Source organism: Siniperca chuatsi, linkage group LG4 (genome assembly GCF_020085105.1).
Source record: "Siniperca chuatsi isolate FFG_IHB_CAS linkage group LG4, ASM2008510v1, whole genome shotgun sequence".
NCBI classification, from domain to species: Eukaryota; Metazoa; Chordata; class Actinopteri; order Centrarchiformes; family Sinipercidae; genus Siniperca; species Siniperca chuatsi.
This window is the reverse complement of record NC_058045.1, coordinates 5,063,577-5,088,621: the sequence shown is the minus strand read 5'-3', so window position 1 is coordinate 5,088,621 and position 25,045 is coordinate 5,063,577. Positions and strand designations below refer to the sequence as shown.

The window sequence follows — 25,045 nt, the reverse complement described above, 5'->3', positions numbered from 1 at the left end:
TGAAATGTGCAAGAAAAAAAAACCCATGGAAACAAAATCCTTCACATCTAATTCGCACTCATCAAGACATGTCTCTGGGGGACTCCTGTCTATGTGTGATGGCTGTTGTCACAATACATAGAATTTTGCCAGTGGTATGCAGTTTCATCTCTTGCTCTATATTGGTCTTTAAAGTCTTTTGCTAACTGGTCACATGGTGCTTTTTCCTGATTCACAGAAGGTTTGTGAAGAAGGATAATGCACACTTTTCTGCTTCAGCAGATTTCATGGACCTTATTACATGTGACAGATTGAGATTGTAGAGAAAAGGGGGGAAAAAAATCTGTGATATTATGGTTGACAGTTAATTATGGGGTGACATGTTACTTGTGGTCACCACTAATAATTTTTTGCCACTGAATCAATAGACAACTGGACATCAGACTCATCAAAAAAGGTAGGTTATGGGTTAGATTTACTTCACTCAATTTCATTTTATTCCCTCTGAGGTTAAAGTTCAGATTGGGGAGTTGATGATACCATCTGTAATCAAGTGAAACCAAGTGATTTGAAAACAGGCAGAGATGATTGTATGTCTGAGATCAGAGACCTGCACCAGAGCCAGCTGCGCTCCTTGCTGCCTCCAGCCATACTTAATCATTCTTACTCCTCAACCCACATTGATCAAGTCAATGCTGAGCGCTGTGGGATGGAGTGGTATGGGGCTTTGTATGCGATGCTAAGACACCTAAGAAGAAGGAGTGGCCTTATCACAAGCTCAGTTCCATCTGTCACCCTCAATCATGTGGCTATCGCATATTGGATATCAGTAAATGAGAAGCTATTATGTCCAACTCTATTATGACTGACACTGAAACCCAATCAGGAAAATGATCCAATCATAATCCCTTGTTGGTAAAGCTCCATGGCTGCAACTTCAGCAGGTTATGGACCCCAGTCAGGCTTCTTAATGAGTCCCCTGCACTCCTCTACACAGGGTCAAAATCCCTACAAAATAATACTGCACTTAATAATGCATCTGATTATTTTTCAAGATCCATTAGAGAGACAATGTTATTAAAGCTTTACAATCATTCCATCAAAATGCATGCCCATGTTTTTTGTTTTGTTTTTTTCATGACAGAGCAGCTTCGACATTTATTGCACATAGTTTCAGCAGCAAATATGCAAGGAAACAAGTAAAGATGGGACACATTAAGATAAAGAATGCCATCCACGGGTAAACATTTGCAGCTCTATTTTGTTAATGATCTGGTGTTATCATTCCCTCGCAGGCATGCAGTCTGAATGCAGTTCTTCATTCCAATCAGCACTCCAATGAGCTCCCAGAGAATTACATTAATTGAGGTGAAGTGAGAGGGGGCGTGCTTCTCAAAGGAATGAATGTGGTCGAGGAGAAGTAAGACAATGGTACTCAATAAATGAGGACCCACTGATCCAAGACCAATAATAACTAGATCAATGAATGGTGATATTAATGCCTATATGACAGAATCCACTGGGAACCTGAAGATATTGTCTGCTTGTCTATCAGTGGATGTACAGTCATAATTTAATGGACAATAAGTATGATTTTTACTGTCCTTTTGCACAAAATAACTCAATGTGTATCAGTGGGGGTTAATTTGGCACACAGTTACAGTACCTCTTGTCCAAGCTGCTAACATTAAGTCAAGTTTATTACAAAGTTTTAATTCATTTTGAGCTCCAATGTCTCAAATGAAGAAACATTTGCCACATGAGGGTTCCCTTTAAACCTTCTTTACCTTGGTTTTTTTTTCTTAACATTTTCATGTTTTGAGTCTGGGACCCAATAAAAAATCTAATTGGAATCTAATCTAATAATTGAATTGTTATTTATCAGGAAAGAGCATTTATTTTCTGCTGTTTATCTTTGGGCCTGAAAATATCTGAAAAAAGTTTTTTGTATACATAGGATAAGTGTTACAGTGAGCACAACCCTAATCAAAAGATCAAGCTATTTCCATATAATTCTTATTGGTAAATGGACTGTACTTACATAGCGCCTTTCTGACTACTCAAAGCGCTGCAACTACATATCACACAGGATGGCAGAATGGGGTTCAGTGTACAAGGACACTTTGGCACGTGGGCCAGGGAAAGCCAGGATCGACCCCCCAACCTTCCGATTGGTGGACGACCCGCTCTACCGCTAAGCCACAGTCGCCCATCTGTGCCATCAGCCAAAGCTTTAGTTTACCTGTCACAAGACATCACTCCTGAGCCTTATTAAATACCATAGTTAAATACCTGCAAGCTTCAGGGAAATCCCTGAGATGATGCTTACGTTATCTACAGCACAAAGTGTTAAAAGCCTTTAAAACCCATTCCTCTGCAAACTGCTTAGACAGCTGCCAGGCTAATCCTGAATGGACAGACCCAGCTGCAGATTTTTATTTACTGTACTATTTGCATGACTTTGATATTCTATCCTAAAACAATTTGCAGTAAGCAGATGTCACTACCCCCAATCTCCTCCTTAAGTAGATGTAACAAATTTATATGGGTTAGTATGCCTTTTTTGGTATTCATTTTCAACCAACAACATATTACATATATAATTTTCATCATTTGAAAATTAATCTGTTCAATTGTGTATGCTGAAAAAAATTAAACCCAGCTGCTGAGATTTTAATTTGAACTGCTTCTTAAGATGCTTATTTGTTCAATTCTTTGCACCAGTAGCAGCTTCTAGTTATAACACAGAACATGTATATTGACAGCCACCCTTTGGCTAAATCCATTTTAACCAGGAGTGTCTGACCTTTAGGTCCCCAAGTAGATCACTTTCACACTGCTGTAATGTGGCCTAGCTGAATTTCGAGAGAAAGGTTACCCGTGTGTCATTGAGAAACTAAGCTGTCTGGTAGGATTGCTGGCTGGAGCTGGGCCTGTGAAATGGCAGGGCTTAAATGTAAACCGACGCCCGACAGATGGACAGAAAAGCCCTAATCCAGGCGAAGAAGCTGGTTGGTGCAACAAGGTGCAGAATTCCAACAGTGGCCAGCTGTTGTCCTGACGAAACTCTGCCATGGAACCTGTCGACATGTCCCTCCTGAACTTCACCTCCAAAAGGGGTCATTTACTCTTTCTGTGTAGGTGCTCTGCTTACTGATGTCTAATTCCATCACACTGCTTCAAATACAGTGACTAGGAAAGCATCAGCAGTCGTTAACCTTCAGCATGCACACATGTGTCTACCCTCATTGATATGGCTGTTTGTTTTTCTTTCTTTCTGCTGTACTCAGCTTTCTCTTGCAAAAGAGATCTTAATTAAATAAAGGATATTCAATTCAACAATTCAATTCAACAGCACTAAAAACATAAAAGGGACATATTATGCTTTTCCTTATTTTCTGTCATATATATATATATATATATATATATATATATATAGCTATTGATGATAATTGTGATATTTAAAAATGAAATATTGATATGTTTAAAGAGTTTCCCTTCGGGGATCAATAAGGTATTTCTGATTCTGATTAATAATACATATATGGGAATATTGTGTAAATAATCCAGCCCCTCTAAAATCTTTTCCGTTTCTTTCCATTCTCGCTTTGTCATAGTAGGTGGTGGTAATGCACCTTAACGCTGGTTGCCACACGCCATAAAAAAGAGACACAGTAACTAGCTAGCTTTTAGCTAGTTTTTAGCTAGCTAGCTAACTTTTTGTACAGTATGCAGTGAGCCTCGGTCCCCAGAAACACTCTGCTCCTGCGGCGTCAATAGTTTTTTCCAACCTAATTCATGTCTCATTTGTGGTCTGAAAAACAGTAAATTCATTCAATTCAGTGCCCCCGTGTTGCTATTTTCCAAGCTAAATCACTGCAGCTGTCATAGCCGTCAAGCTCACCGGCAACACAATGATGCAATGTGCGGGCTCAGCACTGGGTGTATAGAGAACTGGATGCAGCGACTCACAAGCCCCTTGGCAGGCTTCGGGGAAGTTGGCCAATCAGAAGAAAGTGGGCTTTTAGGGAGGGGGGGCTAAAAGTAACAGGAGCTAAAACTGAATCATGCAAAGTTACTGTAGTGGAATCCCAGAAAAAGAATATTGAGCTGGAAATGGGCACAATAGGTCCCCTTTAACATTATAACACTTACATTGCAGGTAGGCTGTATGTAGTAGACTGTATTAGTTTTAGCTAGATGTTCCTACTAAACTGAGGGCAAGTGAGTCATTTTTTTCTTAAGAGATGGTTTAAAAAGTGTAAAGATGATAGAACTTTTCTTGTGTTAATGGTACGTTTTCTGATACAGAAGTGACACTGCTGGTCCAAAAAATGTTGTTCACCATTTTTCTCCATCCATTTTTTTTTTGTTTGTTTTGTTATCTTGTATTCTTGAGCCTTTAGACATTGAATCCCTAAAGCTATATGGGCTGTTCTTTGCTCTGACCTTATTGAGTGGTGTGGGCAGTAGGGGAAGTAGTCAATTAAATGTATTATAAATTGTTATTGTTGTTGTTGTAGTTATGGTCACAGGTTAAATGATTTTGTTGTATTTTCCCCCCATTATTTTCATGCCTGCAAATAATCTGACAGAAATCTTAAATTAAGTGGGATTTCCCCTCAAGAGGACATTTTTACTGGCAGTGTGAGTTTTTAAATAAAACAAACAATTTGCTAATAATAATGGCAAAATGCCATCATTTCCAAATGGGTGACACTGTGTTAGAGATCAGAAGTCTAATGATTGTGGTTGTTAAAACTCTGAAAGTCATGTTTCATTGCACCCAAGTTCACCCAGGCTCCTAATTTGGGCTAGTTTTTTACAGATGTGGTTGGGTGTTTTGTGTGAGAGAGGGAGTGTGTGTCCTTATGTGATGTTCCATCATTATTAAGCTCATTAGCCTCGTCTCCCCAGCTCTGTTCAGAGAATCATCATAAATTTTTGGTTCTTAAGGAGATGTGTTTTCAAAGAGGAATAGCCTTCAGAATGTCAGACTTTTATAAAGAGGATCCAGGATTTTAGAAGGACTCAGATCAACACTCACTAATGAGAACCCACACTCCTTTCACAAGATCCAAAAAATCAAAAAGAAGCCTGCCAATAGTTGTGTTTAGAAGAATAACACAAGAATCCGATATCATTTCTTAATCAAAATCAGATTAGATTGACATTTAAGTTCTAACAATGTTAATGCTGTGTGTGATTTAACAAATAATACTAACATATATATTTTATCACCATCTGACTACATTACCTTTTTTAAAAAAGCAACAGAAAGCTATGCGATGCTGATAAAATCAAAGATGACAGTATTTTTCACTCACCAGGTTTTTATGAATAATATATCTGTTATTTAATAGTTATCTTACTTATAGAACCATTATAATATTTCACCTAAACTAAGTGGGGGCGGTATGGTCTCGTTAGCATTTAGGATATGAGAGCCACACAGGTGCACACGTTCACTGATCATTTCATTATAATGAGTAAGCTCATAATAATGTCTGCAGCCTGCATACAGGCTACTTTACAAATAATGCAGCCTGTATGACCAGGGAAAGACAACATGTAAGCTGTATCAAGCTATTAATAGCCAATATCACAATATCAGTTTTATATAGGCACTATGTATCTTCTAACTCTAAAAGCAACCAATTCAATCTGTACTGATATAACCTTGATCAAATTTCTTCAAAATGGCTCTAAAGTGTCAACAATATTGGACAAAGTTGTTCTGACGTTGGCTCAGTTTTTGCTGTGCATTTATATGGTTTTTGAAGCCTGTCAAGCATATTAGCATTAGCAAAAGTGAAGCTCTAGTACCTGTACAAGCAAGTAAACTAAAACATATTTATCTAAAACCAATGCTTATCTGTTAAAAATATGATAAAATGGAACTTTATTATGGTAAACTAGTTGCTGATCTGTTTCTTCTGTGTGCTGCTGAAAGTTTTGTTGATTTAAAACTAACAAGGCTGAGAATCTAGCCACTTGCAGCTCTGTGAGGCTCTACTTAGTCACAGCAGTGCTTTGAGCTAAATGCTAACATCAGAATGCCAACATGCTCACAACAGCAATGGTAAATGCTGATGTTTAGCAGGTATGCTGTGCACCATGTTAATTTAGCATGTTAGCTTGCTAACAGTTAGCTAACTAGTTACAGTAGCACTTAAGACAGCCGAGGCTGATGGGAATGTCTTCAGTTTTGCAGGTATTTGGTCATAAACTAAGTATTGGACACACTGAAATTTTGACCAGATGATGGCGCTAGATGAAAATGTCCAAATTTCCAAAACAAACTACACATAGTAACTTTAATATATAGTCTAAAGAAATATATGAAAAAAAGCACAAAGACTTCAGGCTGCTCTTTTTAGCCCATACTGGATTTATGCACTACTGAGTGGGTAAAAATTTATATATGTGTATCTATGTATTTATTATAGAAGCTGCAGGACATTTCAAGTGTTTGGGAGCAGAAAGTAACTAAGCAGGACTGCTAGATTGTGAAAGATTGCGCTCCCCCAGAGAGAGCTACTGGAATGGCAGTCCCCCCCCCCAAGGCTGAAAGAAAATTCTTCACAGGCGGGAGGGCTGCTTACAACACACACACACACACACACACACACACACAGATGCTGTTATAACATTTCGGTTTGTATGTGTATTGCTTTGTCCCATAATGCTGGGCCCCCCACTATGAGGCCTGATCTTTTGGGTTGGGGACAACTTCTTGACATTGCCTTCAAGGCTTGAGGCAATCATGTCACGGGGGCACAGTGTTACACATGGACTCTTCTCCAATCGCTGCAGGAGTTGCCAACCTTCAGTGCGCTGGAGCACCACTTGCTGCCACACTGGCAAAACTGAAAACACTGCAGCCATGGCAATAAATGTAGCAGAAACAATAACAGATGAAGGTCACAGGGCTTTATTTTTTATACTGGATACTGATCTTGGATGAGTGTTTTAGTGTGTGGGCTGAACCTGGCTTGTTTTAGTTTGTTTAGTTTAGAAGACTGAGAGGCCAGCACTAACAAGGCCCCATGAGGTGCTTTAAGAAAGTCTGTTTCAAGCAATGGGCCAAAGAGAATATGTTTCTTTTTTTTTCACTCAGAAATTCTTGTTATACTGTTTTATAAAATTTCCAGATCACAAGCTTTGTTTCACTGACTACTATAAAAATGGCTATAAAAGAATAAAAGGCTATAAGGCCAGATATACAAAGACTCACATCTACTGCTGCAATGACAATTTGATTAATCGATTAGTCAATCCACAGAACAGACAACAAGTTTGATGAATTATCAATCATTAAAATGATTTATCAAGGAAAATTGTCAAATATTACCTTGTTCTGGATTCTTAAATTCGAACATGTTCTGCTTTTCTCTGTTTTCTGTCATTAAAATGAAATATCTTTGGGTTTTGAACTTGCTATAACTATTTGGTAAATGGCAAATGGACTGTACTTATATAGTGCCTTTCTAGTCTTTCTGACTACTCAAAGTGCTGGTGACATTTAATAGACTAAACAATTAATCACTTAGTTGAAAAAATACTCAATTGTGCTTAACTGTGTGCTTGAGCCTAAGTATGCAGATATTTACATCAAAAACACTTTGCTGCTATTTGCAAACAACAACATTCAGTTGCTCACATCAACTTTGTAGCAGACATGAGCTTATTAAAGGTTATTTCGAATTTATTGTTCATGGTACTTGAGCTCTGCTTTAGATCTTCAGTACACAAAATAGTCCCTGAGGCAGTATTAACTTCTCATTCTTCAAAGTCGCTTTACTCATACTAAAAGAAAAGAATTATGTGATTGGACTACATAGTGTAAAGGGCCCACATAACAATTAAGATAACTTGTAGTTAAGATACGCATTTGTCTTTTGAGAACGAAAATAGTGTTATTCAATTCCTTTCCATCCAAAATCAAGAAACCTTTTCCTTTTCTAGCATAATGTACCCACAAGCTTCTGATTAGGAAGAAACACTGACGTCTCATCATTATTATTGTAATGAATTCACAGGCTATTGTGCAAAAATCAAAGGAGCTTAGGCAAATAAACAGGTTCCCCCATCACTGCTTTGATGAGCAGCCATGAAAACATTTACTTATGTAATCATCTATCTTTTCTTCACCTTCATGAGGCATCAACTTTTGTCTTGAACATTTTACTCTTCTCACTCATTTTGTGAGTGAATAAATGTTTCCCTTAGATGAAGTCAGTGGATTTGGCAGTTACCCTGAGAGTGTGTGTGTAGGATGGGGGATGTTTGTATTTGGGCGAGCTCTTATGCTGGCTCATGGAACAACCACTATATCAATTCATCCATATACGTCTGTAGGATGTAGCTTTAATAGTTGCGACTACACCGCAAGCTACACTGGTTCCTCAATTAAGGGAGTCAACATGGAAACATGCCTTCATTTCATGAGTAATTTAAGGTATATCTTATTGGCTGCTAGGAAGTGTGATGGGCACAGTGTGGAGTGGCTCAGGGCCATATTGACTTTAATTGTGACTGGCATCTAAAAGCTTTCCTCCCAGTGTGGCGAAGAAAATGTCCCCTTTACTTGGCTGGCCCTGCAGCTCACAGTGAGGCCTTTAAAGGGAAATGAGCTGTAATTAGTTGATAGGGATGTGAGCCTGATGCAGACACTGGAAGATGCTGCTGTTGCCTACTGTAGTGGAGAAAAGCATAGATTACATACAAAACACTAGCAAAGGGGCTCTCCAACAATGCAGAGATTATTTTCAACATTCATTGTTGTATGTCAGTATCTATGTACTACAAGAAATTACCAAGAAATGCTTGTCAGGCTAAAGCACTTTGCATCTTGAAGAAAAAAGATTAAGAGGACAGAAAACACCTTGGATACAATACAAAACAAACAAAATAACAAAAATGGTCTGTATTAGAGTCCAACTGATAAATTGGCCAGGCCATTATTACCTACTTGAAGGTATAATGGTATCAGTGTGAATGTTGGCTGATAGGTCTGCAGTGAGGCCTTCCAGTTCACCCTCCATTTATATGGAGAGGGTATACTGAGTGTTGATCCTGACTTTCATCAGTTGACTTTCAGCACTAAATTACCGTAAAATCTCACAGTGGCCGGGACCTTTAATTACCTCAACTGCAGAGAGTACCTGGCCTTTATTTGAAGCAGGCATATATTAGAGACAGGCCTTTATTTAAAAGTATATATGGTCATATTTTAGTATGAAGCTTCCTTGTTTTCTGATCTGCTCCCATTCTCCTTTTTTAAAATGTTTGTTACTGCATTATGCTGTTAAACTCAACACTTCCTGTGTCCATTTCAAATTAAAAGCCCTCTAGCATTTCAGTGGACAGACTACCTGAAACAGCCCCACTGAAGGTGACATAAGCCTTGAGTTTGGTGCCATCGGCCTTGTAAGCGAAGACAGCTTTGAAATGTTTTTTCTCATTTCCTGTGGTTTTCATAGCCACACTCTTTGCACATTGTGTATCAATAAGCACCACATCAAACCAAACTGTAGTCTCGTCCATTGCAATGATGGCCCTCTCTAAAACCATCATCATCAATTTCAGAACTGACAGCCTTGCCAACATAGTCAACAAACGAAACAACTTTCTCAGTGAGTAGATCTGGGTCTTTCTGGGCCATGGTGGTGTGACATCGAAATGAGAGGTAGAAATCTGTAGAAATCTGGCTACAACAACCCGTGGTAGCCTCAAACAGGGTCAATGTTCAAGTGCCTTGCAGCTTTCTCTCCTGAAATTTCTTTCGCTTTCAAATTTCCATGGTGCCATGCTCCTCAAGTTCGCCCTCTACTGTGTTGTGGAAAATTTTGTGAGTTACACGGCTCCCATATGGTACTTCAAATGTAGCTATTGCCATCTTGTGACCCTTGTATGTTACTACAAAATACAGTTTGGCTGGGACATTAACACACATTCACCCTCAGTGCCCAGAATAGGACAATAACGCTTAAGATGAGTAATCCAGAACAACAAAGAGTTAAAAATAACATGATTATACTGTTGAATTTATTAAGTTAAAGTGATGGAAATGCACACTATGCTCAACTGGCATGCACATTATATGACAGGCACCAGGAGTTTATCCACCCTTGCCTTTCCCCCCTGTATTTGGGGCTGGCCTTTATTTGTTTCCTGGTGACCATGCACCCTGCCATTATTTGAGACATGTCTTTTATTTGAGAAAATACAGTATAATGAGAGTGGACCCAAAACAACAAGGCATTTGAAATTAATACAGTGCTGTTCTTGCACTAGCAAACACCTAAAATGAATCACCTGATTGTATGCAAACAAAATGGTGCCTGTTGAGGCATGCAAACTGATTGTAAATGAATTGTCCAAAGGCAATGGTCTGCTAGGTTATCGATTCAAATGGCTTTCTACTGATAAAATAGGCTGGACAATTGACACATATCTGCAGTGAAAATAATTTACAGTATTTAGGTTATAGTGGGATTTGTTACACACTTTAGCTGATATATAAGCTTTTGCAAGGGTTGCCTATACCACAGCTCATCAGCTCATCAATAAATCATTTGATTCCCACTTTCAGCATCCAATATTTATATTTTTCCCTTTTTCGAAGTATCATTTCACCAAAACAACCTTATGCCAGTGCTTTTTCCCTCCACAATCTACAGAGAGCGGAGTAGGTTGGCCGACCCCACCATGGCTCCAGTGCAGAGATAGGGGAGCTTAATCCATGTCCTCTGAGAGATCGCCCAGAAAGATGAAGCCTTAATTAGCCAGATAAAACCCCACATAATGACGCTATTGATATAGACTGGGAAATGAGGACTAAGCAGAACAAAAAAAAAAAAGACTACTGTATATAAGATGGCCGAGATGGACTTGGGAGACAGTTGGCAAAGTAACTGCAGTGGATGGAAAAAAGGGGCAGTTCACTTACACTCTCAACTCCAGCAAGGGAGCATTGTCTCATCTCTCTGAGCAATCCACCTGCTCCAAATTCTCTCATAAGAAGCTTAGAGAAAAATGCTGACCTTCATATAATCAAAGATTATGTGGAGGAAAACAACAACAGTTTTTGGAGTACTTAAGCAGTGGCACTCATGGGAGGTTTGAGCAATTAAAGGCAAAATTACTTGTCTAAGCTGTCCTTGTATCCTCACGTTCCCTATCTTTGGTTCCCTGTAGTATGAGAGGAGGTCATAAAGATAGTGAAAAGAAGAGAATCACATCTCACTAGCTCTGCTAATCCTAGAGGTACTAGAGGGAGTAGAATCTCCCTTTTAGAAAGACAATCTAGGTATTTCACATACTACACATGGATCAATGACAAGGTGACCTGGTATAGTAATACCAGATGGCTTTAGGGTTGGCAAAGACACTGCAAATCCCTTGTCAACACTTGTGCACCCCTTAAAAGAAGTTACAGAAAAATTGTTGTGAATTGTGAACTTTATTCCTTTCAGCTTTGGATCCTTATAGTAATTCTGCTAAAACAGATTTAAAATGGTACATTTTGGTAAACTCACATACACTATATTTGGATTACTATCTCTTAGAAAAACCTCATTAGATTGTGAGTGCAACTCATATCAAAGCCCATCCAACCTCAATATGCAGAGCTAGGAAGTGAGATCCATTCTGCCACTCATGCCTTAATTAATGAGAGTGACTTTGAGAGTATTTTTCCTTTGTTTCCCTGCAAAGAGCAGTGCCTTTGTGGAAGCATGCTGACAGACAGATGATATGCTTGTGGACACACATTTTAGAATTTCATCTTTGTAGTCTTGTCATGTTAGCCTTGCTGTGATGTAACTTGTATGACATTTACAGAGAAGATGTAAGCCAACAGGGCTGAAACACTGCTAACTGTGCTGGAAAAAAAGAGATTCCAGATTTCTCTCAGTTAATTTTTTTAATTTTATTTGTGCAGTCTGGATGATTAAATACATTCTAATTTATAGAGTTGGCCTAAGGATAAAGTAACAGGAATGGTGGATTAACAAGCAAACACCATCCTACCTGAGAGCTACCACATGACACAAAATAGAAAGGTTGTGCTTCAGGGCAATAAACAGTAGTACTGCAGAAGCTCAAAGTTCAATAACATTTATTTTGCATTTAGAACTGAAACGATTAATCAATTAATCAATTAGTCATTCAACAGAAAACTAATCAGCAACAATTTGATAATCAAATCATTGTTTCAGTCATTTATCAAGCAAAAATGCCTCTGGATGCTGGTTTTCTCTGTTTTATATCATTGTAAACTGAATATCTTTGGGTTTTAGACTGTTGTTTGGACAAAACAAGATGTTTGATGACAACAGCAGGGGCAGGCGTTTTTCACAATTTTCTGATGTTTTATACACATGCACATGATGAAAATGCTTGGGATATTATCTGTCCTAAAGCCTGGCATGTGAGACTGATGGAAGAGCCATGGTAAATGCTACATATTTTCCTTATTGCTGTTTTACTCATTATTGCCAGCATGGCAGTAGCAAGCACTAGAAAATGCAAAAGAGCTGAATTATTTATTTTACATTTGCATATCTACCACAGGTTCAGGACCAGGGTGAGGGTAGATTGTGTTATGAAGGAAATTACTCCTGAGGTTTATTTTTAGGGCATAAGACCAATTTACAGAGCCCATTACTTCACATCATAAGCAAGATGTTAATGCATAGTGAGAGTTATACCATACTTCACTACATCACACAAGAAGTAAAAGTTGTTTTTTTTTTCACCTGAAAGTGACTCATTTTGTCATCGTAATAACTTTTGCCCACATTTACATCTTTTAACAGAGTCTGTTGCTAAATCAGTCATGAGATGGAAGGGTTAAATTGCCTGGACCATCCCCTCGCCCAACACCAGCGCTCTGCAGACTTAATCTCTTTTCCCCTCCCGATTCCCACTGGTTCCCAAACTACTTTGCACTTCTGTGGCAGCACGTCACTCGCCAGCGTTCAACAAGGTCAAATGCCATTTCATTTTCTCGCCTTTGATCGCTGCCTGGCTCTGTCATCAGTCTCACCCTCCCCATCCTCCCACATGCTACCACACCACCATTTCATAGGTTAAACTTCCCTCACTCATCCCCCTCAGATTTAGAGAATGTGACTGGCAGTAGCGGAAGTTAAAATATGTCCGTTTAGAGGTAATACATAATCAATCTACTTCAACTTGTCAAACTCGTAGTGTCAGAACTAGGCTTTGCTTTTATACCAGATGAAAAAAATATCCAAGTAGACTGCAGTGTGCATTTAGGTGTGGCATACATAAATCGCAAAGCCTTCTACCAGTCTGCTTCTCCTGTCCTTGAATGCAGCTCCTTGCATTCGTTTTCCTGAATGAAAGCTGAAACACATTGACTAAATGAGAATCTCCATCTTGCCCCTCTGCCTAAGCAACCCCACCCATACTGGGAAGCTCAGCTTAGAAAGGAGGCTGTGTTTTATGCTGTCCTGCAAACTAACCACATATTCCAAATCAAATGTATAATGTCACAACCACAGTACTTCGGTATGATACTAGCTGTAAAACTGACATCATTTGGAAATCCTAGTGGTCTATGGGCTATGTAATCCCAACGTCCCTGGTTTGAGTCTGGCTGGGAACCGTTGTTACATGTCATCCCTCTCTGTCCTAAAGGCAAATATGCCCTCAAAAATACTTTTTTAAAAATGTATGCTGTCCTCACGTTATCACTCATTATTGTGTATCTTTTAGATCCAGTATATTATGCCTCCCTGCTGAATATCTCCCAGTTAAAGGATGTTGAAATAAAATGAGCACATGACTGACAAGTATGGATATGCTACAACATGTCAACATGTCAAATTATCCTGCCAGCAAGGCAGCATGTTTACTATAGTAAAGAAATATTCTCATATCCTCTCGTATTATTAACGTCTTAATACAACAACAATAATAATACATAAAAAAGAAACCATTGGACACATTTTGACTTCGCCCATACAGTCATTTACTTCAGCAAACAACTCCAATAAAAAACAAGTTAAATTTAAAATGAAAAATAAGTGATTCATGGTGTTGCTGAAATAGTTAATTGTTTAATTGAAAACTGATTCCAGTTTTGATCAATGATTAATCTTTTAGCTAATTTTTGGTAAAAAATAAATATATATATATATATAATATATACTGGATATGGATTGACAAGCCTGAAGAGTTGCTTTTCTTGCTTATTTTCATAACATTATAAATTGAGCACTTTGGGTTTTTGGCTGCTGGTCAGACTAAATAAGCAATTTTGACATATTACTTTGGCTGTGAAAACTTGTGATAGGGATTTGTAATTATTTTTGAAAATGATGTAGAGCAAATGATGATGTTTGGGGAAAAAAGTCAGTAATTATTATTAGTTGCAGCCCTGATTAATTCTGGATTTCTCAGTGTTTGCAGTGTTTATACATTGTGAACATGTTTTCAACTTAACAGGAATGCACATGACCAAATGGCAAGAGCTCCTTCATTGTTTGTCACGTTCAAAAATAGACAGGATATGGTGTTGACATGCCAGAACATATCAGACAATAGGCATACCCCAGCTGGCATAATTGGGTATTTAATTTGCAAGATATAGACTTATTCCAGAATAAAAACTGAATATGGCACTTGAATTCAAACGTAGATCATCCTGATTATATGATTTTTAATGTAGATCTAAACACATTCAGTGACACAGCACAAGTGCCAGTATTTCTGTAAGAACTGAGATAGCTCTTTTTCATGTCTAAGTGTTGGGGGGATTATTGCTGCTTCTTCGTGTCTAGCAAACTAACATCTCCTCATGCCACCCAGTCTGGTCAATAACCTGAAATTTGAACTCTTGTTTCCTCCCTGCACTTTCGCACTCCTCCATCGAAAGTATTAGCGGCTCTTTGTTACAATGTTCTGTCATTCCTTTCTCTCTGCGTTGACGGCAAGCGGGTGATAGAAAGAAATAGAGAGGGAGGGAGACAGAGAGACAGACAGAGAGAGCTTTTAGGGAAGTTAAACAGAGAGAGCGAGATTGAGGGACACCAAAGAGATGGAGAAAGTGAGCTTTTAGTTCCCTAAAAGCCTCTGCCCCTTTATACCTCAAAGCAAGGACCCTGTTGTCTTGAACCACATGATGAATGGGAATAGACTGTCAATGGATAAAAAGCAACTAAACTTATCTGACGAAAGGAGGGGATAATGGCCTTGAAACCTATTAAAATATCTGATTCATCAGAGAACGCTTTAATCCAAGTATCACAGAGGGTAGCCTTTCTATACTGTGGCAGCATTTGAACAGGGGCATCCATTTTCTTAATGAATTCTAATGGGATTACTGGCTGTTAAAGGCACTTTTTGAGTGCCATGAAATAGCAACAGCAACAAAACAAGTTCTGAGACATGTTCAGACCTTATTCAGAATGAATTAGCTGAATGTCAAGGTGGCCAAGGAACTGCTGGTTTGCATATTGGTTAGCTAAACCCTGAGCGTTTTGAGACCTGTAGCAGATCGGGTGTAAATGACAACTTCACTTCTAAGTAGAGCCTCGGTCAGCCTACTAGACAAAGGAGAGAGAGTCGAGAGTGCTAGTGCTGTACCTAAACACGGAACTCAGTGAACTCTGGATCTCAATGGAGTATTTTAACAGCTATTACACCAGGGACGTGAGGCACAAACACAAATCTTGTTCCCACTTATGGAAAATATCATATGCTCCATTCAAGTGTGGCTGTATAAGTGGAGCTGCTGTTTTCCCACTATTGGGTTTCCAGTTGCCACTGAATAGCACTGTTCGAATAGATGCTTTCAATAGAACAGATGTGACATATTGTAATTTTGCTGCACAATACTAACCATCACCACTGCAAAACAATTTATTCAGATTCTAGTTATAAATGCATGTGCGAATATCAAATGGGACAATAATATTCATTGTCTTCAGATGGGAAAGAAGGGAAGGCATTCTAAATAACAATGAATATGGAATTCACACCCAAAAAACACCACATTTGGTGTTTCAGTTTTCATGCGGTTTTTATGTCCAGCTTATACACTTGAAGTATAACCAACATTACTGCATGCTCCCTAAATCAATTACAGTGTGTTATATTATACATATTATATATGGCTACCAGAGGTAAACACGTGAAATTAAAGAGTGTTTTTTGCCATTTACTTGAGCTTCTTCTATTCAGCTGTTTTAGCTCAAGCCTCCTATCCCAGGATGCCATCGAATGCCTCAGCTGATGTAACTTACAGCCCACTAGCAGCTTAAGTAGAGTGACATATGTGTCATTCACACAATCATCTAAAAGGTGGTTGTCTAGGTCTGCCTGGCAACAGGGGTGCCAGCATAGGCACTGATTAGTCCCTATGCAGTGAATACAAATGTCCTCTCCGGAGGGTTGGCGAGGAGCCTTAGTAAGCACACTAACACCTCCCAGACCTTTGACCCAAACCTTGTCCACCATCAATGCCTTTTTTTAATGACACATCCTCCAAGGGACTCCGGGTGGTTTATGGCAGGATGCTATTTCAATCCTGGCAATGATTAGGAGTTTGCATCTATTTAATGTAAATGGTTTAGAATATAATTTTATTAAAAGTTGGAGGTAGGCAAATTCAAGGGATCATCAAAATGCTTGCAATGGTCAAGCATTATTAGAATAAAATCTATATGGATGCTGTATTTACCTGTAGACTGAATGGGGTCAAGGCTTGTGGAGGTATGGTACTCCAAGCACACTCTAGCCAAGAATCCATTTCTGCTGGCTGTTGCCATTTGAAAACGTGGTAATCCAGCTTTTCTTTGTGGACACCTTGATTTTTCACACAAGCATAAAAGGTGAAATCGCTCTCTCAAGGCACCTTTGCAGGAATTCTCTAAAGACATTTTTCGCAACACTGTGAAGCAGATCAGAATTAGCTGCACTCGTATGAGCTTTTCTAACATGAATCCTTTAAAGGTGAATGGACCCTACAGGCTAATGTGAATGCATGGCATTTAGACATGCCTCTAACAAGGCTCTACTGTGCAATGACATTTCACTTTAAGCATGAATTCAAATACTAATATAGTTCTAATCATAATTGGTCCTTTCAGATATTCTTGTTTTGTTTTTTTCCTTTGCGTTGCTGCTTTTGATTACAATGAGCCCTGGAAGACCTGTCAGACCCACAGGCCTGCAAACCATTAAGTCACTGTGAGAACAGTAAAAGAGTAACACCTCTACCATGGACACTGTTGCAAAGAACAAAACTACATTTTTTGGACATAATTCAGATGACAACCAGCTGCTATATTATAAGAAACAATCACACGGTGTTTCATAAGTTACACTTTGGGCAGGTTGGTAAAAAAAAAAGAAAACAAGTTAAATAAATATTTGTTGATACCGTTAAGGAGCTGTGCAATGTGCCTGTCTGCTACACTTTCACAATAGGTGAATAATCGTTCACACTGCTGAACCTTTGAAAGAAAGACCAAAAAATGCTGATGACTTTTAGACAGCACTTGCAGCTGCTCTTTCTGCTTATCTAGTTCAAAAGACATCCACCAAGGACAACAGTGACTTGTGAACAAGAACCTCCCTCCCCCACCTATCAAACAGCTACTATGATCCCACCGCAAGCCTTTTATAAACATGCCGTCGAGCCTCGGGCATCGACGTATCAAGGCAGTGGCATCAAGTGGAATGGCAGCCAGGTTTTATAAAAACAACATAATTGCCATCCCGGGTGAAAACTCAGCACTGTGTCATCATAGCATTGTGTAGGCATCATGGCCTCACAACTGGGAGCTAATAAACACCTTGTCAATGCAGTAGGTGTCAGCTTTACACCCAGGATGAGCGTCTCCAAGAGACTTGCCAGCATCATCATAAGCCAGCATTAGCCCGCTCACCAACACTATTGGTCATTTAATGTGTTGTGAGAAGGCAAGCCTGCGATCAGTCATCGTGCACTGACATCACGGTCCACACCATCACCACCCACTCTGTCTCGACTGCTCCTCTGCCGACACTTTATGGTGAAACTGATTTCTTTCACAAATAATTAAAATGCTGCACGCACTCTTATTCTGGTCTTATTGGTTTGCTATAGCATTATTTCTCTCTCTCCATGTGATTAAATTACAAACATGCCAAGATGTAACCATACTTCATAGAAATATAATGCTGTTATGAGGAGCATGATTTTTCTGCAACATCTGATACTCTGTATTATATCAGCCACTATGTAGAGGTTGAGCTTATTGCAAACATTGATCAACGTGTTGTAATTCAATATAGTATGTCAACTGCAGCATAATGTTGTAGCATAGGAGGGAGGGGGGGTCTTTGTTACATGTGTCCTATAGCCTATTGTAGGGCAGAGAGGTGAATCGTGACAACTTCGTAGATAGCCAAGGTCAGCGGCCGCACATTTGTTTAATGAAGGCAGCCAGGGCGTCTGGACAAAGCCGATCACACACTTCAGCAGCCTCTTGGCTGTTGCAAGGCTGCCATGATTAAATCAGCAGCGCCCCGTTCATCAGAGAGATCAACATTAAAACCTGACAAAAACCTGTAAGTGCGGATCAACAAACACATAGGAATGTAGACACACTGTAGGGGATTAAAGAAAAAAGATCTGGCGTGATAAGGTCACTACTGAGTGCCACAAACACAGTTAGAGACCGAGCAGAGGGAAACTACAAAAGGTATTTTTTTTAATAAGGAGAGCGCATAACACTCTGGGGAAAACAAAGAACTTAGGATAGGCTATAATGCACCTATGAAGAATGAATGAATGTGCCACACCCTTGGCCATGCATTTCTGTGATATCTCAAAGTGTATCAGCTATCTATCATCTTGGATTGTGAGCCCTGATAAAGCCGGAGAGGCTGTGCTGCTGCTGCTGCTGCTCGAGCTACGGGAGGCTGCTCCTGTTCTATCTGGCCGTCCGCTCCCTCCAGCTATTTATAACCAATAGAGCTACAGCACTTTATGAATGTCCTCGGGGCACAGCATCACACAGTCTTCTGATACTCAGCCGCAACTCTTTTTGGTGTGTCATTGTAAGAGGCAGTGCTGGACAATAAAGGGAGAGAAATTTCAGGGGCCACTGTCACATATTCTCTGCAAATGCAGCCTTGAATAACAAACAACAGACGCTGTGTGGCACCATGAACACACAAGTTTCACCCTGTGTCCTGTGTAGTCGCAGTGTAAACTATATATAGATCCCACGACTGTTGTCTTGGTGAAAACAAAAATTCCAAAGTCGTTTCTGAGGATCAATAAAATGCTCCACTCTGTTGCAGCAGAAGCCTGCTTTGCTGATTTTATACCCTGCCCATTTAACAGATAGCCATCTTTGCAGATGAATAAAATGGCATATGGGGAGGATCAGGACTGGCTCACATTTCCACACAATGAGAAATGTTATCTCAGCAGAGTCTATACGTGGCCAAATAAAGGCTAGATTAAGATAACATTTTGCACCCCACCACACACACACACACACACACACACACACACACACACACACACCTTCCCCAATTTCTCTCTCTCTCTCTCACTCTCTCTCACACACACACACACACACACACACATTCGCGGGACAATTACATTTGATTAATAGCTTAAGCCTCCTCCCAGACAAGCACACGTACGCAGAGAAATGACCAGAAAAGGAGATTACACTGTCGAAATGTGCACGGATAACAAATCTATCAATTAATTTCGAATCTGAGTGGATTAGATGCATTTTTTACCTGCAGAGGACGCGCCTAAGCACACTCAAGTCCCCGTTTGCGTTTCTGCCCTGTCAATCGACAGGAATATTTTAGCCGATCTGAGTTTTTAGGAAAGCCTGTGATGAACTGATGTCGCCACTGGCAGACTAGAATTCACATATTTGAGGGATGTTTTCTTCAAAGTAGCCCAGAGAGACCATGGTTTAGCTGCATTCCGGATATCCACCTCTCTAAAATCTTGGCCTCAGCCCCACATTAAACTGCATCTACATGAGAGTGAATACCGAGAACAGTAAAACAACAACAACAACCGCCACATATCTGCCTTAAAAAGAAGCCCCGTGTTCGCTTTCTTAATCGGACACTCACCTGCTGTAGCCTTCACTGCTTCCGAGCATCCTTTCGCATTTCTCCCCGACGGCAACTCCCAGCCACCAACACTCAAATTGAGACGCACTATCTCAAGTCCATCGCCTTGAGAGACAGCTTTCAAAAAGCGAGGAGGAGGAGGAGGAGGAGGAGGAGGGGGGGAGAAAAGACAACAGCCAGTCGTTTCTTTCAGATTTCCAGTGAGTTTCTCCACAACGGCAGTAGCCTACCGCGGTTCTAAGATGCCAGCTGTAGTTAAAACAGGCATCCCACACACACACACGCACACATAGACGCACACACACGCGTACAGCGCGTCCCCTCCCTCGCTAATGGGACTCCCTGTGCGCCCGAACTCGTCCGAGGATGAGTGTCTAGATTAAAGGAGGAATGCAAATGGCAGGTAGAGAGAGAACAACTCCCACGCGCAGCCGCCAATGCAGGCGCACAGTTCTCGCTCCTTGACGCCGTCTCTCCACAGCCGCGCGCTCACAACGCTGTGCGACTGGCTGTCGTCAGTGGCACAGGCAATCCGCTTGCTGGAGGGAGGTACGGAGATGATAGGCGGAACGCACTCTGCCCGGTGTCCTACTCAAGGGTGTGTGTGTGTGTGTGTGTGTGTGTGTGTGTGTGTGTGTGTGTGCGCGCCGTGTTTGGCTGTATGTGTTTGATCGCCGTACGCATGCAGTCTGTTCATTTGCTGGCTTATTTATTTAGACTCTACGCGTTTTGATAACCAGCCTTATCTGTCCAGATTTGTCTGTCCAGATTTCAGCCTCCCCTGTTAGCGCGCACATAAACGTTTCTGCGCACGCAGGCGCACGGACACATTTCAGAGGACACATTTCCAAACACAGAATGTCTTCTGAGGGGAAACTGAAGCAAAATAGCTCACATTACCCTTGCAACATGCAAATGTTGCACCGACAAGCTGCTGGCAAATAAAGAAATAAAATCAGATTTAAGTCTCTGGGACCGGAGTGGAGACAGAGAGGAGGGAGGGGGATCTATCAGAGAGCAGTTCCTCTTTTGAGAGCCTGATGGCACTGTGGGCTTCAGATGCTGTAGACAAACACACAAACATTCACAACACACAGCCTTCTGCAGGAGGCAGGCCATGGAGTATGTTGTCTAATACATATGTGATCAGTTGTGTATCTGCTGTGATTTTAAAGGGGGTCTCAGGCACAATTAGTCAGAGCCTGCAGAGGGTTTTAAAAGTAGGAAGAGTAAATATTTCATAGGAGCAAACTCTTGTCCAATCTACCTTTCTCATTGTACTGTCTTCAATGTGATGCAGATCAGATTGTTGTCCTTAAAGATATGATAATGAGGGGAATTTAGCATCTCTGGACCTTCTTAAATATACTGGGATCAATTCACGATTAAGTCAGTCTGAAATGCATTTTCATTCAATTTTCGTAGCTGAATGTGATATGACTCATTTGTACCCACTGCCCATGGTATACATTGATTAGCTAAGGTTTGTGGGAGGACAACAAATCAGATGAATTCCTTAACACTATCCTCTGCTCAACCATGAGAGGGCGAGAGTTAAGGGATTATTTGTTTAAGCAAGATGAGAGGAAGACAACAAGACAAAGTTCAGTGACATGTCATACAGGAACTTCCATTTAAACATTAAAAAATGATTATAGGTATTTGGTATCGTTTCCATAAACAAACAAGAGGCTAATAATGTGATATAATATTGCAACTTTTAACATCGTGATTATCTCTGGGATGTTAAAATGTGTATTCTTGGGTATCTTAACACGATATATGGTCAAATCAGTATTTTAATTACCAGTTTTTCAAATCCACTGCGGTCATTATGCAGGCATTCAAGCATTGCTATGTGTTTATCATTGCTGACACCTGAAAGGGACTTAAGTGCTTTGGGTCTCCCCGGATTAGTTACCTCTAATTACTGTATGTAATGTAATGTATTAGTAACTGATTTTTAACATGAAACCACATGATACATTTCAGGTATGAATTATCAGAAGAGCTTAGAAGAGTAACAGAACTCAGGTATTAAAACCCAAATTGCATTTTGTGTGTCTAAACTACCCTACACCATCTAACACACTCATCACTTGTATGTTTCAGTTTTCACTTGTAGCCCACAGCAGAGAAAAGACCACTTAAGTACTTGTCTGGCAGTGTTAAAATGTGTCTCTGTCCTTCTTGCATCCTCAAGCTTCTCTGCGCAGACCCTCAGAGCACCTCAAGCCACTCAGGCATCACAGCTACATGTGAATGTCATCAGCATCAGTTCACGCATGACCAAGGCACCCTTGCTATGAGTACAGGATATTTTCTCTGTGTTTTAGAGCTGTTTACCAGTGCCTGGCTGTGAAACCATTCCTTAAGGGGGACACCGGCTTCTTTTTCAGATCAGTACACTAGACTTGAGCAGATATGAACTCAGTTGTAACTCAACAGCTACTTTAGTCCAAAAGGTCATTAACATTGTATTTCCCTATGGGTATGACATTAAATAATACATTCTTTAAATAGGTTTTAAATAATGATGCTTGGCAACATTTTTCATCTGAGCGAGACAGACGGCTGGATCAACTATCATCCTCACATAAGCAGTAGCGGTCAAATGTGTCTAGAGTGTTGCTATATGAATGAAACCCAGAAAGAATGCGATTAAAAAAAGAGAAAATTAGCTAGGGCAGGATGCACTTCATGGGAGGGAGGAAGTGCACGGTCTTTATCCCTGTCTGCCGCGTCTCCATCCTCTTGCCTGCTAAGAGCTGCAAGCAACAGAGGTAACAATGGATACCTAATGACGCCATGGGCTTTAAAAGCATCCCATCAATAATTAATTTGTTCTGCTGTGTTCCTCAACACTGGCACGCATGCTTGTCCTTAATCTTTTGTTATAACTGGGTGTGAGGGGTGTCTGTCACACGGACACTCTTGACTCTAAAAGAAATGGTTCTGTGATGAGATGATAAAATAACCATTTGCTCGTTATGATAGAATAATTTCCCCTGTTGTTCAGCAGGTAAGTGGTTTAGCAAACTAACCTTCAAGGTTGTCATTCTTGCAGTTTAACTCTATTGATAAACTCCACCTTTTAATGAGCATCAATCCTTTTCTGATATGAATACACACAGCATTATTATAATATTACAATATATAATATTATAATAACACCATTGCAAAAATCTTCTATAGAAACACAGATATGTTTTTAACCTAAATCTTGAAATGTGTCTGCAAGGGAGAGGAGCTTCCACTCCACCATAATTCATTTTCCCTTTTTGCCTAATTAAATTCTGGTGTTCGGAATGAATGCTTTCCCTCCACAGTAGATGACAAATGGAAACTTAAGAGTGAAATCCAAATAGTCTTTTACATTTCATTCACCAGTGGTTTTTCATCTTTTGTTCCTTTGGAATAAAACATGACAGACTAGCTCTTACAGTACCATGATATTCTACCACAATTATTTCTGATTGCATTAGATTGCACAGATCTTCATTATATTTTACACTGTCTATATATTTTGACTAAAATGTGTAATGCTTCAATGAATTATGAGTAAATTTTGGCTAAAAACGGACTTAGTGAAACTACAGAAATATAGTCCAGAAAAAGGATTGCAAGCAGTATTGTATTCAAAGTACAGCAGGCACTGGGGCTCCAACACACTGGACCACTTCATAGCACAATAGTTTAGTTTATGTTGTATCTATATCATAAAGGCCTGAGGATGGAATAGACACTCTGAAGGTGGGCTGACATATTTCAACAGCAAAGATAGATGTGAAAGTGTTGATGAAGGAGGGTTTTTAGCTAAGTATTCCAACAGTTATTTGTGTGTGACGGGATTTCTTTCTTTATTGGTGTGTTACGATCTGTAAAGGTGGACCCAAACGATGAGATGATTAATGTCAGGTGTGCAGGCTGAGCAGGTGAGTAGGCTGTGACATAGTGGAGCTTCACAAGGTCTCTTTATCAGAGTGTTTGACTTTTGTGTTGAGGCCTTTTTTATGTCCAAAACATATGTTTCTCTCTCAGCACAAGATAGCCAAACCCTCCAGCTGAAAACCAATAAACACAAAATCTGCTCTATAGAAAGTGCCCACCCCTTTATGAGATAAATATTATAACTAGTAAAACAGAAAATATTTTTTTTTTGTTTTATAGTCTGCCCTTTTCAGCTGCATTTGAAAATAAGTCAGTCTCTTCCTCTCCACTCTTAATTTAGTGTTACACCCAAAGCATCACCACAGCCTGTCATTTTTATTTAAATAGCTCAATGTCACAAATCACAAATTTGCCTCAAGGGGCTTGGTAATGTGAGCATGTACAGACTGTATACTTTGTAGCTGTGTTACAGGCTGCTTATGTGTACGCTGTGATTCCAGCACCATGGAGACCGCCGGTCACTCTGATTCAAAGCTGAGAAGCACAATTAGAGCCGCTTCTTAATCTGTTCAGCGCCATGGACCGAACCAGACTGAGGCAGATAGGTCCACAGCCACAGGAATGTCATGTTCTCTTTTTACAGCAGCACAGACAGAACCTCAGATACAGTACAGCCAAATTATTTGGCGTCCTGTTCTTTATTTATTCCAATCGACAACGAGGACAGCCTCACTTCCTGCAGCAGCAACTCAGACAGGAGGAAAACCCAGACACTCTGCTCCTTGATGTGAGAGGGCTATGCTAAACTTGGTCTGCTAGGTTATGTCAATATTACGATGGTTTTCCAAGGCCCGCAAGGCTAAAAAATATTCATGCCTGGCAGATGGAAGTCGCAATCGGGCAACTGGCTCTGACACAAACACCGAATCCAGGATTCATATTGTAAACATAGTAGATTTCAGATTATTTGTTTGGAAATTGACAGGCATTTAATATGTAAACATGACCACAAATATCCTCACTGCTGACATCTGTTCTGGTC

At 40.0% G+C, this 25,045-nt stretch overlaps 1 protein-coding gene across 2 annotated transcripts in view; it reads right to left on the bottom strand.

Moving 5' to 3' along the window:
* lingo1a (leucine rich repeat and Ig domain containing 1a) overlaps nt 1-25,045 on the bottom strand; it is a 130,126-nt gene that overhangs the window by 5,099 nt on the left and 99,982 nt on the right. Inside the window, exon 1 of one of the 2 annotated variants that reach the window (XM_044193925.1) lies at nt 20,113-20,692. The exons of the other annotated variant lie outside the window; for it this stretch is intronic. The gene's annotated coding sequence lies outside the window, so the exon portion shown is untranslated. Of the gene's footprint in view, nt 1-20,112; nt 20,693-25,045 lie in introns of those variants that run through there. 2 annotated transcript variants of the gene reach the window in all.